The 12,438-nt window shown below is 39.9% G+C and overlaps 1 long non-coding RNA gene across 1 annotated transcript; it reads left to right on the top strand.

The window, feature by feature from the left end:
• The first annotated feature begins 882 nt into the window (after positions 1–882).
• LOC137163699 (uncharacterized) lies at positions 883–3,047 on the top strand. The gene is made up of 2 exons (XR_010922792.1): positions 883–966; positions 1,074–3,047. It is a non-coding gene; the product is annotated as an uncharacterized lncRNA (long non-coding RNA).
• The last annotated feature ends 9,391 nt before the right edge of the window (positions 3,048–12,438 follow it).

Genomic DNA, 12,438 nt, shown 5'->3' with positions numbered 1-12,438 from the left:
GAAGTAATAAAGAATCCTGTGCCTTCAAAGAGCAGAATCTGAGTTTCAAGTGTGTTACATTTTGGTAGCAGAGGACGGTTGTGAGCTGCTGGTCCCTGAAGTTGGAAAACAACCTTTCTAGAGAGAAGAGCCTAGAAAAGTAATACAGCTAGCAACGGTAATTGGCAGTGGAGCAGGGGTATACACTGAGCACAAGAAACAAAGATTGCTGATGCTGAGCTGAAAAATCTGTTTACAGCTCTAGGGGCAATTTTACCAGGTATAGAGTTAAGCTCTCTTTATTATTTGTGATAACTTTAATATTTCAGGACAGACTCGAAGCAGAGTTATAGGAAAGTCATGGTTAGCTCTAATTAGGAACTTTAATCAGCACTTAGACAGTGAGAATGTTGCAAGTTTGGAAGATCAGGGCATGTCTCTGTTACTGGACTTAAGGAACAGGATGGGGCAGATAACTAGGAAAAGAAACAGAAAAGAATGCAATCCCAGTGAAGGAAGTGACAGTAGTATGAGCTCTGGTGTGAAACCCTGCTAAAGAAAGATTTCAAAGAGATGGGCTGTACTGGAGGTTTGAATCGGAAGTATGGGATGAGTTTTTCTAGTCTAGTCCATTAGATAGAAACTGGACTATAAAAGGGCTATTCAGAACCCAAAGGAGCGGAGGCAGTGCTTACAACAATTTCTCCTGCAACAAATCTTCAGAGCTACTTGGAAGGAAACAGTACCATGAAATTACCGAAGTTTGAGAATGGAGATCTTACTATGAAGGGAAGGCTGCAACTGAATTATATCATCTTATTTCAGAGACTCAAAGAAACATCCCAGGATTTCCTGTTACCTGTCTTGGATTTGTGACAGAAAGTACTGTTCTTTCTGCATCGCAGGAAGCTGATTCTACTCTGAAATATGGTCCACTACTGGTGCAAAATATGTTTCTCCACTCAGTCTTCACTGGGCCGCAGAATGGTAACATTCAGACTGTGATATTGCCCTGTCTCCAAGATAGTTCAGTCACAGATTAAGCTTTGTTGGAGAGACTGAACACTGTAACATTCTGTTTTTCTCTTTCCCAGCTAATAAGAACAAAATCTTAACATGGTACTAACCTGATGGTTGAGATTGGGGAATTGAAGATAAGTCTGGCAGATGCAAGGGCTAAAAATGGAGATCAATGCTACCAAAGAGGTTCTGAGTGTATTGTATTATGACATAAGGAGACCACTCCAATCCACAGAAAGCTCCTCAGAGGTGAGGTCCCAACTGCCAGAAGAAGGACAAAGGTGAAACCTGCAACTACAGTTTTCAGTGTGGTAGTGAAGAGCACTACCAGTATGGATGTCATCTCATCAGGAGGCCCCAAAGGGGTGGATCAGCAGGGAAACTTCAAATGACCCACCAGTCCCAAAGGTCCCATAGAGAGACAGTCACCAAAAATAAACAAGAAAATGAGAAATCCATGGGACTATTAGAACTAAACTGATGAAATCTGGTTTAGAGGTAGTTGAACAGAGAAATTAAAACAGCAAGTATAATTGTAATATTGAAGGGATAGTAGAAAATTGTTCATTGTCACCAAAGCAGCATGCTAAGCTAACTAACATAGTAGGGTAAAGTGTATGATATCGTGTAATTTGAATGGGGTTAAAGAAACAGCTTTGTGGGTCGCTTGTGCAGGGAGATGCATAGAGTCATGCCAGCAAATGAAAAGGGACCTTGCAATGTGCCATTAATGGAATTCATGGAGTTGCTTGAAGGAGATCAAGGCCTGAGGCTAACAGCTGCTAAAGGCACCCCTATTCCTTATGACTGGTGTGTTGAAATATAGTTTCAACTGCTGAATGGTGGGAAGGTACTAACAGTCCCCAATTCATGAGGTGGAAAGTCCTATCATTGAGTACAGTGTCATTGGAAAGGTTGTGAAGCAGTATTGACTGGAATGGCCAATCTTCCACATTTATTTGTCAATGATTTCTCCCCATGTTCAGCAAACAAAAAAATGAATGTGTTGGTACACTTTATAAAGGCCAAAAAGTTTGGGAAACCTTGGTAAGGTACAAGTAGGGAAATTTGGGATCAAAATTTAAAAATGGGACACAATACAATTGAAATATAAATGGCCTTTCTGCTGGCATAACAGCCATTTTTGAGCCAGGATTTCAAGATCCATGCCAGAAAGGATTAGAGATTAGGGAGACCCTACTCAGAATTCTTCAGGGGTCATCATGTAAAGTCAGCTTTCCCATCAGGACAGAGTCAACGTGAAGAGAGTTGGAAGTGACACTGTTCCTAGTGGTAATTCAACCCTCGTAACGCCATGTTAAGATATGACCAGTTAACCTTGATCACTTTAATAAGGAGCAGCAGGAAGCTTTCCAGTGCATGCTTTGAGAGGAGTCAGGGGCTTTTGAAAAGGACGATCAGGACATAGGCCAGGTTAAGAGTTCACAAATGCACATAGAGCTCTATGACTTCCAACCTGTACAAAGAGGTTATCTATCAGTTTTCTGCCCCTCTACTAGGAGGTAAAAGATTATTTGCATGACCTACTGATTCATGAATGGGTCTCTAGATCCAGTTCTCCCTACTCTTCACTACTTGTTTGTGTTCAGAAGAAAGACGGCAGTTTGTCTCTGTATTAACTACTAAGAGCTGAAATGAAATATGATGTCAGACAGTCAACCCAATCCTCGTATACAGGATGTGTTAGATGCTTTGGGTGGGAAGTTTATAGTTCCCTATTCTAGATCAGGGCAAAGTCTACCCTCAAGAGTTCATAAGTGCTAAGAGTCAATCCCTCACTGCTTTCATTACATCCTGGAGTTATATGGATGGATTTGTATTCCACTTGGGTTTATGAATGCTCCTGTCATCTTTTGGAGGTGTATGAAAGTATCCCTTGAGGATTTAGGAGATAACAGTTAAATTGGATGAGTCCCTGGTTTATAGCAGAACTTCCAAAGAACATGTTTAGCATGTTCAGGAAGTCCTCCAGTGTTTCCAAAAATTTGCTATCAAACAAAAGGCTGAAAAGTGTGACTTATTTAAAAGACATGTCAGATACCTGAGTTTGACTGTAACAGTTGAGGGATATAAAATGGACTCAGCTGACACCCTTGTAGTATTAAGCATTTAAAGAAAAAAACCTTGCAATGTAGATGAGTTGCAGAAGGTATCATGCTTGCTAAATTATTGTCACCAGTATGTGAAGGACTTCTCAACAGTGGCAAGGTCCTTGGGTGACTTGCTATCTTTTTCACCTCACAACAGTAAGGAGAGAAGAGGCCTCACAGAAAGCAGAGTAAGAATGGGGTGGGTCAAGTGCCCTTCTAGCCAATCACTCATCTGGACTGAGGGAATACCAGAAAGTATGGAAAAAAGTGTACCAGCATGTCAAGCAAATCTCCACTAATATCCTATCCAGATTTTTCCCTGCCATTCATTTTACATACAGATCCATCTTCTGATGGATTGAGAGCTGGGTTGTATTAGCAACAGGAGGTCAAATTATGAGAGTTAGGTTCTGGCTTTAGAATCCTTTTACTCTGGGAAACTGGAGTTTCTGGTTTTGAAATGGGCAATTACAGAGCAATTTCAGGATTATTTATATTATGCGTCATCCTTCACTGTTTACACAGGTAATAACCCTTTGATGTATGCACTTTCATCAGGCAGATTTGAATGCCATTGGGCAGCAGTAGGTAGCTCAGTTGGCTGACTTAAATTTCAATATCAGATGCAGGCCTGGAAAATACTACGTTGATGCTGATATTTTGTCCCAAACACCACTGGATATACGTCAGTTCATGAAATGGTGTATAGAGGAAACATCAGTGAATGTTATAAATGCTGTACCAAAATCAGTACAGGCAAGAGGAAGGGCTCGCATCCTGCATAACTGCTATCACTATGGATGCTACCATATTGTGAGGAGATGACCTAACACATGCATCCTCAACACCCACACGCATCTCCCAGAAAGAAATATGTAAAATACAGGAAGCTGACCCAATAGTAAAAGCAGCTTCTGAAGCAAGAGCCTAAGGATCCTGTCCACCAGTAGAGAGAAGACCCAGGCCCAGCCAAGTTCAACTTTACAGAATGAGTGGGAAAAACTGTACCTTGACAAAGATGGTGGCTTTTATCTCAAAACCATTACGTGCAATGAGTTGATAGACGAATCTGTGGTACCTTTCAGGTACTATGTGGATTACATGAAAACGTGGGTCACCTAGATACTGACCGAGTTATTGACCTTACTAGAGACCATTTCTATTGGCCACATACGAAGGAGGATATTGAGCAATATGTAACTTGTCTGTCAATGCCTGAAACATGGAAGGCTGAACCAACATACCAAAGCCCTGTTACATCCTATCAGTACCACAGAACCATTTGAATTAGTCTCAGTTTTTTTTTGTCATCTTGAGAAAAGCGACAGGTGGTGGGGGAGAGTATGAGGATATCTTGGTTGGTTATGGACCAGTTTATCAGGTTGGCACAGGCTTATCCCCTATTGAACAAATCTGGGAAAACCACAGCTGACAATTTTTAATTATTTTGTTTTGAAATTTGGATTCCCTAAATGAATTCATCATGGAAAAAGGTGGCAAATTTGAAAAAGCTGTTCCATAGGCTGCAGCAATACTGCCACATTGCAGGACTGAGTACAATCCTGCATCATTCCCAAGGCAATGGAAGACCAGAAACCTAATTGGTAAGAGTCTTTAAACCAGCTCATATATGCTTATAACTATATACATAATGAAACAGGATTTTCTCTATTTTACTTTTTGTATGGGACAGCCCCTTGCTTATATTTGGTTGTCGACCTTTATTTGGTTTAACAGGGAATCAGGAATCACTAGAGAAGTGGGATGTTTATGTGAAGAAGTGGAAAGCATAGATGAGAAAAGCTTTTGAATTAGTGAATAAAAAGTCGAGAAAATCAGTTGCCAGAAACAAGAAGTACTGTGATTGCACAGATCACCCCAGGAGATCAGGTACTTGTCCTGGATTTGTCAGAAGATGAGGAACTTACAAAATTAAAAGCCTACTGGGAAAATGAGATTCACATGGTTTCCAAAAAGACGGGGGATCATCTGGTGTGCGAAGTGGTTCCAGAGGATCAGCGGGGAAGGGCAAGAGCATTACCTTGCCTATAGATAGTCCACCAACAATAAAAAACCCAAGAAAAGTGAAATAGAGACACATTCCTCAGTTTTTCAGGAACAGACTCCTCTGACAGGTCAGACAATGACATACAGGTTCAGTACCTTAATCCTCAAGGTCAGAATAAAATTGTACCTGTTCTGGTGCTATTCACCAGTGTTGACACTCTCAGTATTGCAAATGAATCCTAGACTGAGAGTAATACTGATGGAAGTGCTGAGGTATCATACCAAAAAGGCTATACTGGGTCAGACCAATGGTCTACCTAGGCCACTATCCTATCTTCTGATAGTGGTGAGTGCAAGATGCTTCAAAGAGAATTAACAGAACAGGGCAATTATCGAGTGATCCATAACCTGTCGTCCAGACCCAGCTTCTGACAGTTGGAGGTCTAGGGATATCCAGAGCATGGGGTTGCATCCCTGACCATCTTGGCTAATAATAGCTATTGATAGCCCTATCCTCCATAAACTTATCTAATGTTTTTTTTAACCCATTTATGCTTTGGGGTTTCACAACATCCTCTGGCAACAAATTCCACCAGTTGACTATGCATTGTGAGAAGAAGTACTTCCTTACATTTGTTTTAAACTTGCTCTCTATTTATTTCCTTGGGTGACCCCTGGTTCTTGTGTTATGTGCATGGGTAACTAACACTTGTTTATTCACTTTCTCCACACCATTCATGATTTTATAGACCTTGGTCATGTCCCCTCTTAGTCGTCTGTTTGTTCAAACATGTGAGATGACATATTTCAAAATACACCTTTTATACTAGGCTAGACAAGCTCAATCTGGCCCTTAATTATTAAGATACTGGTTCAACTGAATGTTTGCTGAACTCTTTAGTTGGGTTTTTTTCTTATAGGGTTGTTGCCTGACTTTACATATCTCCACAGGGAGTGTTTCAACTTAGGCATGAGGGGAACTGACATGATCATTTCCCCTACAAAAATTATTTATTTATTACATGCACTTTTGTGGTTTAATGCAACTTCCTGGACAGGAAAAAAAAAAAAAAGAAAAGATCCTCTGATTTAATAACAGGCAATCAAAGCAATCTATTTTCCTTGACGTGTGGATTTGAAATAATTAAGAATACACGTATGTTGCAATCAAATAAATAATTGTTCAGGGCATTTAAGTTGCAGCTAAGTGGAAGGCAAACAAGTATTTACAGAAATGTGTGGTTTAAATGAGTGAATGAATTTACCACACCTATTTCTCTATCCTGGTTCCCAAGGATTCTCAAGAAATTGGATTCAACCACCGTGCTTCTGTATGCTCTGCCAGACCAGCTTCCTTCAATATGACATTTAGAAGGCAAACAGTGTGTTACGTGATTTGTAACTTCAGGCAGGATTTGCTAAACTATATTTTTTCTCTAAATATTAGTAAAATCTAAGCTGTAAATAGGCTTAGAGCTTTTTGATGCTTAAAGGTGAACTGAAATTTACTTTACATGATTGGTTTTGTTGCACAGATTATTTACACGTGAGGTATTATTTTTTCTTTTAAAGTAAATTAGAACATTTTCAGAGATAACTTTAAAGGTCATTTACTAATGATCCATACAAAATACCTTCAGATGAGAGGTCATATTTCAGAGCTGAGCATTAACTAGTAGAATAGCTGTTGGAATCATTGTACTTTACTAAGAATAATTAAATTCCATGGCAAACCAGAAAAACTTAATTGGAAAAAATGAACATGTGACAACACAAATGTATGTGTCTTTTTCTCACCAGAATTGGTGTTTTATTTATGCATAAAAGTTTTCTTTTTAGCACTTTTTTTTTTAATGATATGTGTGAATTTCATGGCTAGTGGGACTAACATTGCTGGTTTAAGCCAATTTAATAGAGGCAGGAACAGTGCAAGTGTAAATCCCACACCATAATGCCAATACACCTCAGTCTTGGCATGACACACACACACACACACACACACACACACACACACACACACACACACACACACACACACACACACACACACACACACACACACTATTCCACTGCTCCTGGGTCTCTCTCAGCTAGAGGCTGCCAGCTGTGTTCATTTGTGTGGCTCTTTTATGATAAGACCAAAAGAGGGGAATAAATCCAAATACCTTTTCACTTGTGTTCTGACCTACCAGACCAGATTTGAATCCTGGTGTCCAGAAAAGAGAGGCTAGTTCACTTATGCTCCACTTTCCAAAAATGTTCATTATTTTTTAATTACCTAAATTAAGACATCTAAGATTCACAAGTGGAGAACCTGAGAAAGGAAGTACCCAAAATTAGTGGACACTTACTAAAGTTTGAGCCTCATACACTATGGCTCTTCCATCCAAATCCAAACTTTAATGCTATTTCTACTGATTTTCATTTTTTGTGACATTTCAATATAGTGCATCCCTAGGTGTAGCCATTTATACACGCTTTATGGTTGAAGTGAAGTAACAATCCCCTAGTAAAAAAAGTAGGTTTATTGTAGCCAATAGACTAATTATTTTATGGCATTAATTATGTTTTAACTTTTGGATGTTTATCACAATTAGTGCTGTCTGAACGGTTTGCAAAATAATTAAAAAAATGTAGGACTAGATTGCTGCATCAAGGCCCAGGCCTGTTTTGGCTGCAGAGCTGCACTGCTTCAGAAGGAACACCTGGAGATCTTTCTGAGCTCCCCAATGAGTGGGCAGATTACTCTTGATAGACACCTTCAATGGCCAACACACTGGGCATCGAACTGGGGATCTCCAAAGATAAAAACATGTTCTGCTCCAGCATGAGTTAAAGAATTAGGGCTATGTAAAGAATGGCTATAAGAACTCATATTCTCTGTGATGTGGCATAGCAGGGGATTTGTGACATACATCCACCAACAGGTAACACGTATACTACTACACACTGTCAAAGGGTACATCACATCCCCAGAAGGTGGCTGGCCAGTTCTGTTGATTTAGCTTGTAAAGAGGGCAGAGTTATGGCCCTCCCACCCACTTTGAGGTGTTGTGTACCCCAGCAGTGTAGTCCTCGCACTTAACAGAGTGCAGGAGTTACAATTTTGTCTCATCCTTATGTAAGCTGTGCAAAGGGAGAGAGCCTTCTTACTCCTTCCCCTGGCCCTGTGCACACACAGAGGAGGGACAGGCAGAAGTCTATTTGGTGAATTTAGCCCTATTGCTGTTTGTAAATTGTCTGCAAACATTCTGCAGATTATAAACTTTTTTTTTTTTTTTTTTAAATATGGATTTGCAAATAGACTTCAGCTTAAGCATTGTTTATTAACCATTAGTGCTGGGTAGTACTTTGAGTGTTTGATATCTGCAATTTAATATTTGAGAGGTGTGGTCAGCTAAATTACATAGCGTTGTTTCCGTTCTGTGAGTGCATGACCTGACCTTTATACTATTTACTATTCCAGCAGAAATATATTTTGTTTTGTCACTAAATGTATTTTATGTGGTGACTAAATTAATCTCAGCTGTGGGACCAAGTTTCAGCTCCTGGGACCATTCATACAGGTAACACTTAGTTCACCTGGATGTTTGCAGGGGTGTAGTGACATTTCATGAGAAATTGGAGAAATGGTTGGAGGGATGGGAGTGGTTCTCACTTTTTGTCCAACCCTGTATACTTGCATAATAGTTTTTGTTTCCATTTGTGTTCAATAAGAATACTAGGTAAGTACTACTGTCTGCTGGTTAAGAAATACCGTAAAATGAAGTCAAGGGATCAGAGGTGAAATATTTAGCAGTCAGAAATCAAAGGCCATTCATATCACTTGGTAGGCTACGAGAGTGATGACATAAAATGCCATATATCGTAGTCATATTTCTTGTTCTTTCTAGCCAAATCTGACTTCAGTGGAAGTTGTTTTGATCATCTTCTGCTATTGAGGGTTGAAATATTCTAGGTTTCTCCCCTTCTATGGTTTCTGCAGTTCTATGGTTGACATTTTAATATGAAACAGATACATGCCACTTAGCTGAAGGAAAACATCAGTACCCATCACGACCACATGTATATGCCATCTCCCTTTTACCCCAACTGAACAAATGAAAACATATAAACAATTTCCATTTAACTTCTGTTGGTACTTTTTATACAATCTAAGTTTACCTGTTTTTCCAGCTGAGGCATATAGCTCTGAAATCTGTCTTCAGAACGATTACTGTTTCAGACAGTAAATAACTCTGGCCCTCTAAAATATATGAAAGCTAATACTTTGGATACTACACTATCAAAAACTGAGAAATAATTAAATTTCTTCCCCCACCCGCCAAAAAAAAGAGAGAAATGCAGTAGAGTACCAAAGAAAGAAATGTTATTCACATTAATGTTTCTTTAGATTCCTAACATATTTGTCTGAAATATATATATATTCCAAATATGATTTTTGTTTAATATAATGGTAGCTGAGTCCTCTTCTGACGTACTAGATGTCATGGAGACATCAGAATTCAGACAAGTGAAGTTCAACAACTATAATGATTTGATGTTGATGATAAATTCTTGAAAGTAAACCAGCTGCATCCCTTGAATGATGTACCCTACACAAATGTGAATCATAAATCTCATTTCAGCCTCCTTTAAGCTTCTGCATTCTGTCTAGTGCAATTGAAAATTAGAACCTTATCCCAGATTTGGCTTTATGGCTTTCCAGCAGCCATGGCCCTGCTTCTCAGTTCATTGGAATGGACTGGTGGATAAAGATGGCTTTAAGTATTACTCTGGCTCCTCCATGGCTGGATCTCTGGAATCAGAGTAGCCTCAGGGCTGCTCTACTTTAAAATGTGCTTCTTGGGGAAACAAAGAACAGTTGAAGTACAATGTACCTGAACTATTCTCCTCTTTCCTGCTTCCCATCCCTGATATGCAGCCTGTGCTGGGAGCTGGGAGTGGAGATAGTTTAGGGCTTCTCTGCTCTTCTACACTAGTGCAGGTTCCCTGAGGCCGTTTCTGGCCCTTTGAAGAGCCTTCTCTTTTATTGCAGGGAATGGTATAAAGGGGCCTTAGCACAACAGAGAATGGACTCCTTACAGTCTATGGCATCCTGAAGAATGTTGTCTATTCTGGAAGGATGTTTCTGATTTCAGCGTTATGCAGCTCCATTTCTTGCAGGCCTGATTCACCACTACCTTCCACCTTTCACAGTCAGTAACATTAGTGCACATTGGGCCAACATGGGTATTAAACCATTGCGAGTTAATATTTGATACCCCCTCTGCATTCACATTGCTCAAGTGTAAATTACAACACAAGGTACGAGGCTGGGGGACAATGGGTGCCCGTGACTCTACCAGCCTTTGTCAATCTGGCTTATCATGATACGCTGAGCAGACTCACTATATCCTCCTGGCAATCTATTCTAACAAAGGGAAAAGTGGCAGGTTCTTTCCTACCTGTCAGTTAGGGAATAATCCTAAAAGGGCTATTTGGTCACAGGATGGTCTCTCTAGTGGCGCCCTGTGACAGGGATCAACTAGGCTGAAGAAAGGAGCCTGTCAGGCTGAAGATTTCCCTCCCAAGTGGTGACCTGGAGAGAGAGGTGGCAGGGAGCCCTTTACAACTGGGCTAAACCATCTTCTCCCCAGCAACTAATTTTATTTCTAATTTATAATCCAAAATCTTCTTTACCCACGAGAAATCTTTCCCCGATGGGGATGTTACTCCAGGGCCAAGTTTGTACAGTAGTCTTGTCTGTAGGCTGTCTGGGCTGTGGAGAGGGAGGGAATGGAACTGGCCCAGGTTTTTGGTAGTAGTAGTGTGTGGAATGCAAAACTCCTTACTTCCAGTTCTTCCCCTTTTTACCCTGTACACTGGGCTTGGCAGATTGTGTATGGACAGTCAACCCTAGGCTACCTACTTGTCCCTCTGGGAGCTGCAGTACAATCTCATAATTCTACTCATGAATGATACCTACATTGACCCACTTTTAAAGAAAGTAGTGTCTCTTTAAATTCTAATAAAACCCAGTAAGTGCTTTGTGCTGCTTCAGGGTATTTCAAATTTCATGTGGTGCAGCGTGACCTGAAATAACCCAGTGCAACTTCACATGAGATAATACAGCTGTAGCCCACAGGGAAAGATGACTTTAATAATCTTGAAAATCATGGAATTTGCTTAATCAGTTCTTTATCGAATACATTTTGTAGAGAATCTGGGTAACTGGTGCCTAATAAACTAATGAATCAAATGCTCTTTGCAAGTTGGAAAGCATGTTTTAATTAAAACCTGTTTTGAGGAGAGGGAAGTTCTTTAAAATAATCCATTTCTCCTTTAATTACACCGCTCCTCACATAAGCAGTATTTCCAACTCAGAGGGATTGAATGTGTTTTCCCTCATAGCCCGAGCCTGTCAGTGCTATGCTCCAGGTTCAGATGGAGAGGGTTATTTAAAATGGCATAGCTGAGTGTCCTCTCTCAATATTACTCCTAGGCTTTGCCAGCCTGTGAGTGGGGTTGGAATTTAAACTCTGATCTCCTGCCTGGTGGCACAATAAGCTGCCACAAGACTGCCTTGTTGGCTTCAATTAAAGTTTTGCACTTTTACAGATGCAGAATGTTCCTTAATCCTATGCAACCATTTTGCCCTCTCAACGATCTCTAGGCATTTTACTTGTCATCCAGCCTGCACTGTTTTTGCTTGACCTACATATCAATGCAAAACTACTTGGTTCTTTAATTCATGCCAAATAAAGCTGTTATCTCAGGATGGATAAAGGGGAACTAGGCCAAATGGTGATAGTCTCAGGGATGAAATGAGATTAAACCAGTTCTACCTCACCTTGGTATTTGATAATTATGTATGCACTGGTCAGCGGTACTTACTGTCTGTGTAATAGTAGGTTTAAAGGCCAATTAAAAGGGACTAATGTCAGGAAGTTAATTTCCAGTGTAAAGTGTTAATGGGCATCTTCTTTTTTTAAAATCTTTTTCAGGGTTTGAGACAATTTATCAGATTACAACTTTATGTTAAAATTCAGGAGGATTTCTAGTATTTTACTAGGATAGTACATTCAAAATGGCATGGCAAAGAGAACAACACCACAAATATGCAGTTTGTTAAAGAAATACCTCCAATTTGTTTAATTAACACTTGAAAACATTGCTAAAGAAAAACATGGTATTACTCAAAATCTGATAGTCAAGTTAGCATCTCAAGGACATCAAGCAATGCTAAGCAGCTGTCTCAGAAATCTTTTTGGAGCAATTGCTCACCTCAGTCACTGCATAAACACTGTCTTATCAATAAAGGATGGCGAGCTGGCTTGTG

Source organism: Emydura macquarii, unplaced genomic scaffold (genome assembly GCF_026122565.2).
Source record: "Emydura macquarii macquarii isolate MOO-44397 ecotype Brisbane River unplaced genomic scaffold, CSIRO-AGI_Emac_v2 contig_2636, whole genome shotgun sequence".
In the NCBI taxonomy this organism is placed as follows: Eukaryota; Metazoa; Chordata; order Testudines; family Chelidae; genus Emydura; species Emydura macquarii.
This window is presented reverse-complemented; position numbering and strand designations above follow the sequence as displayed.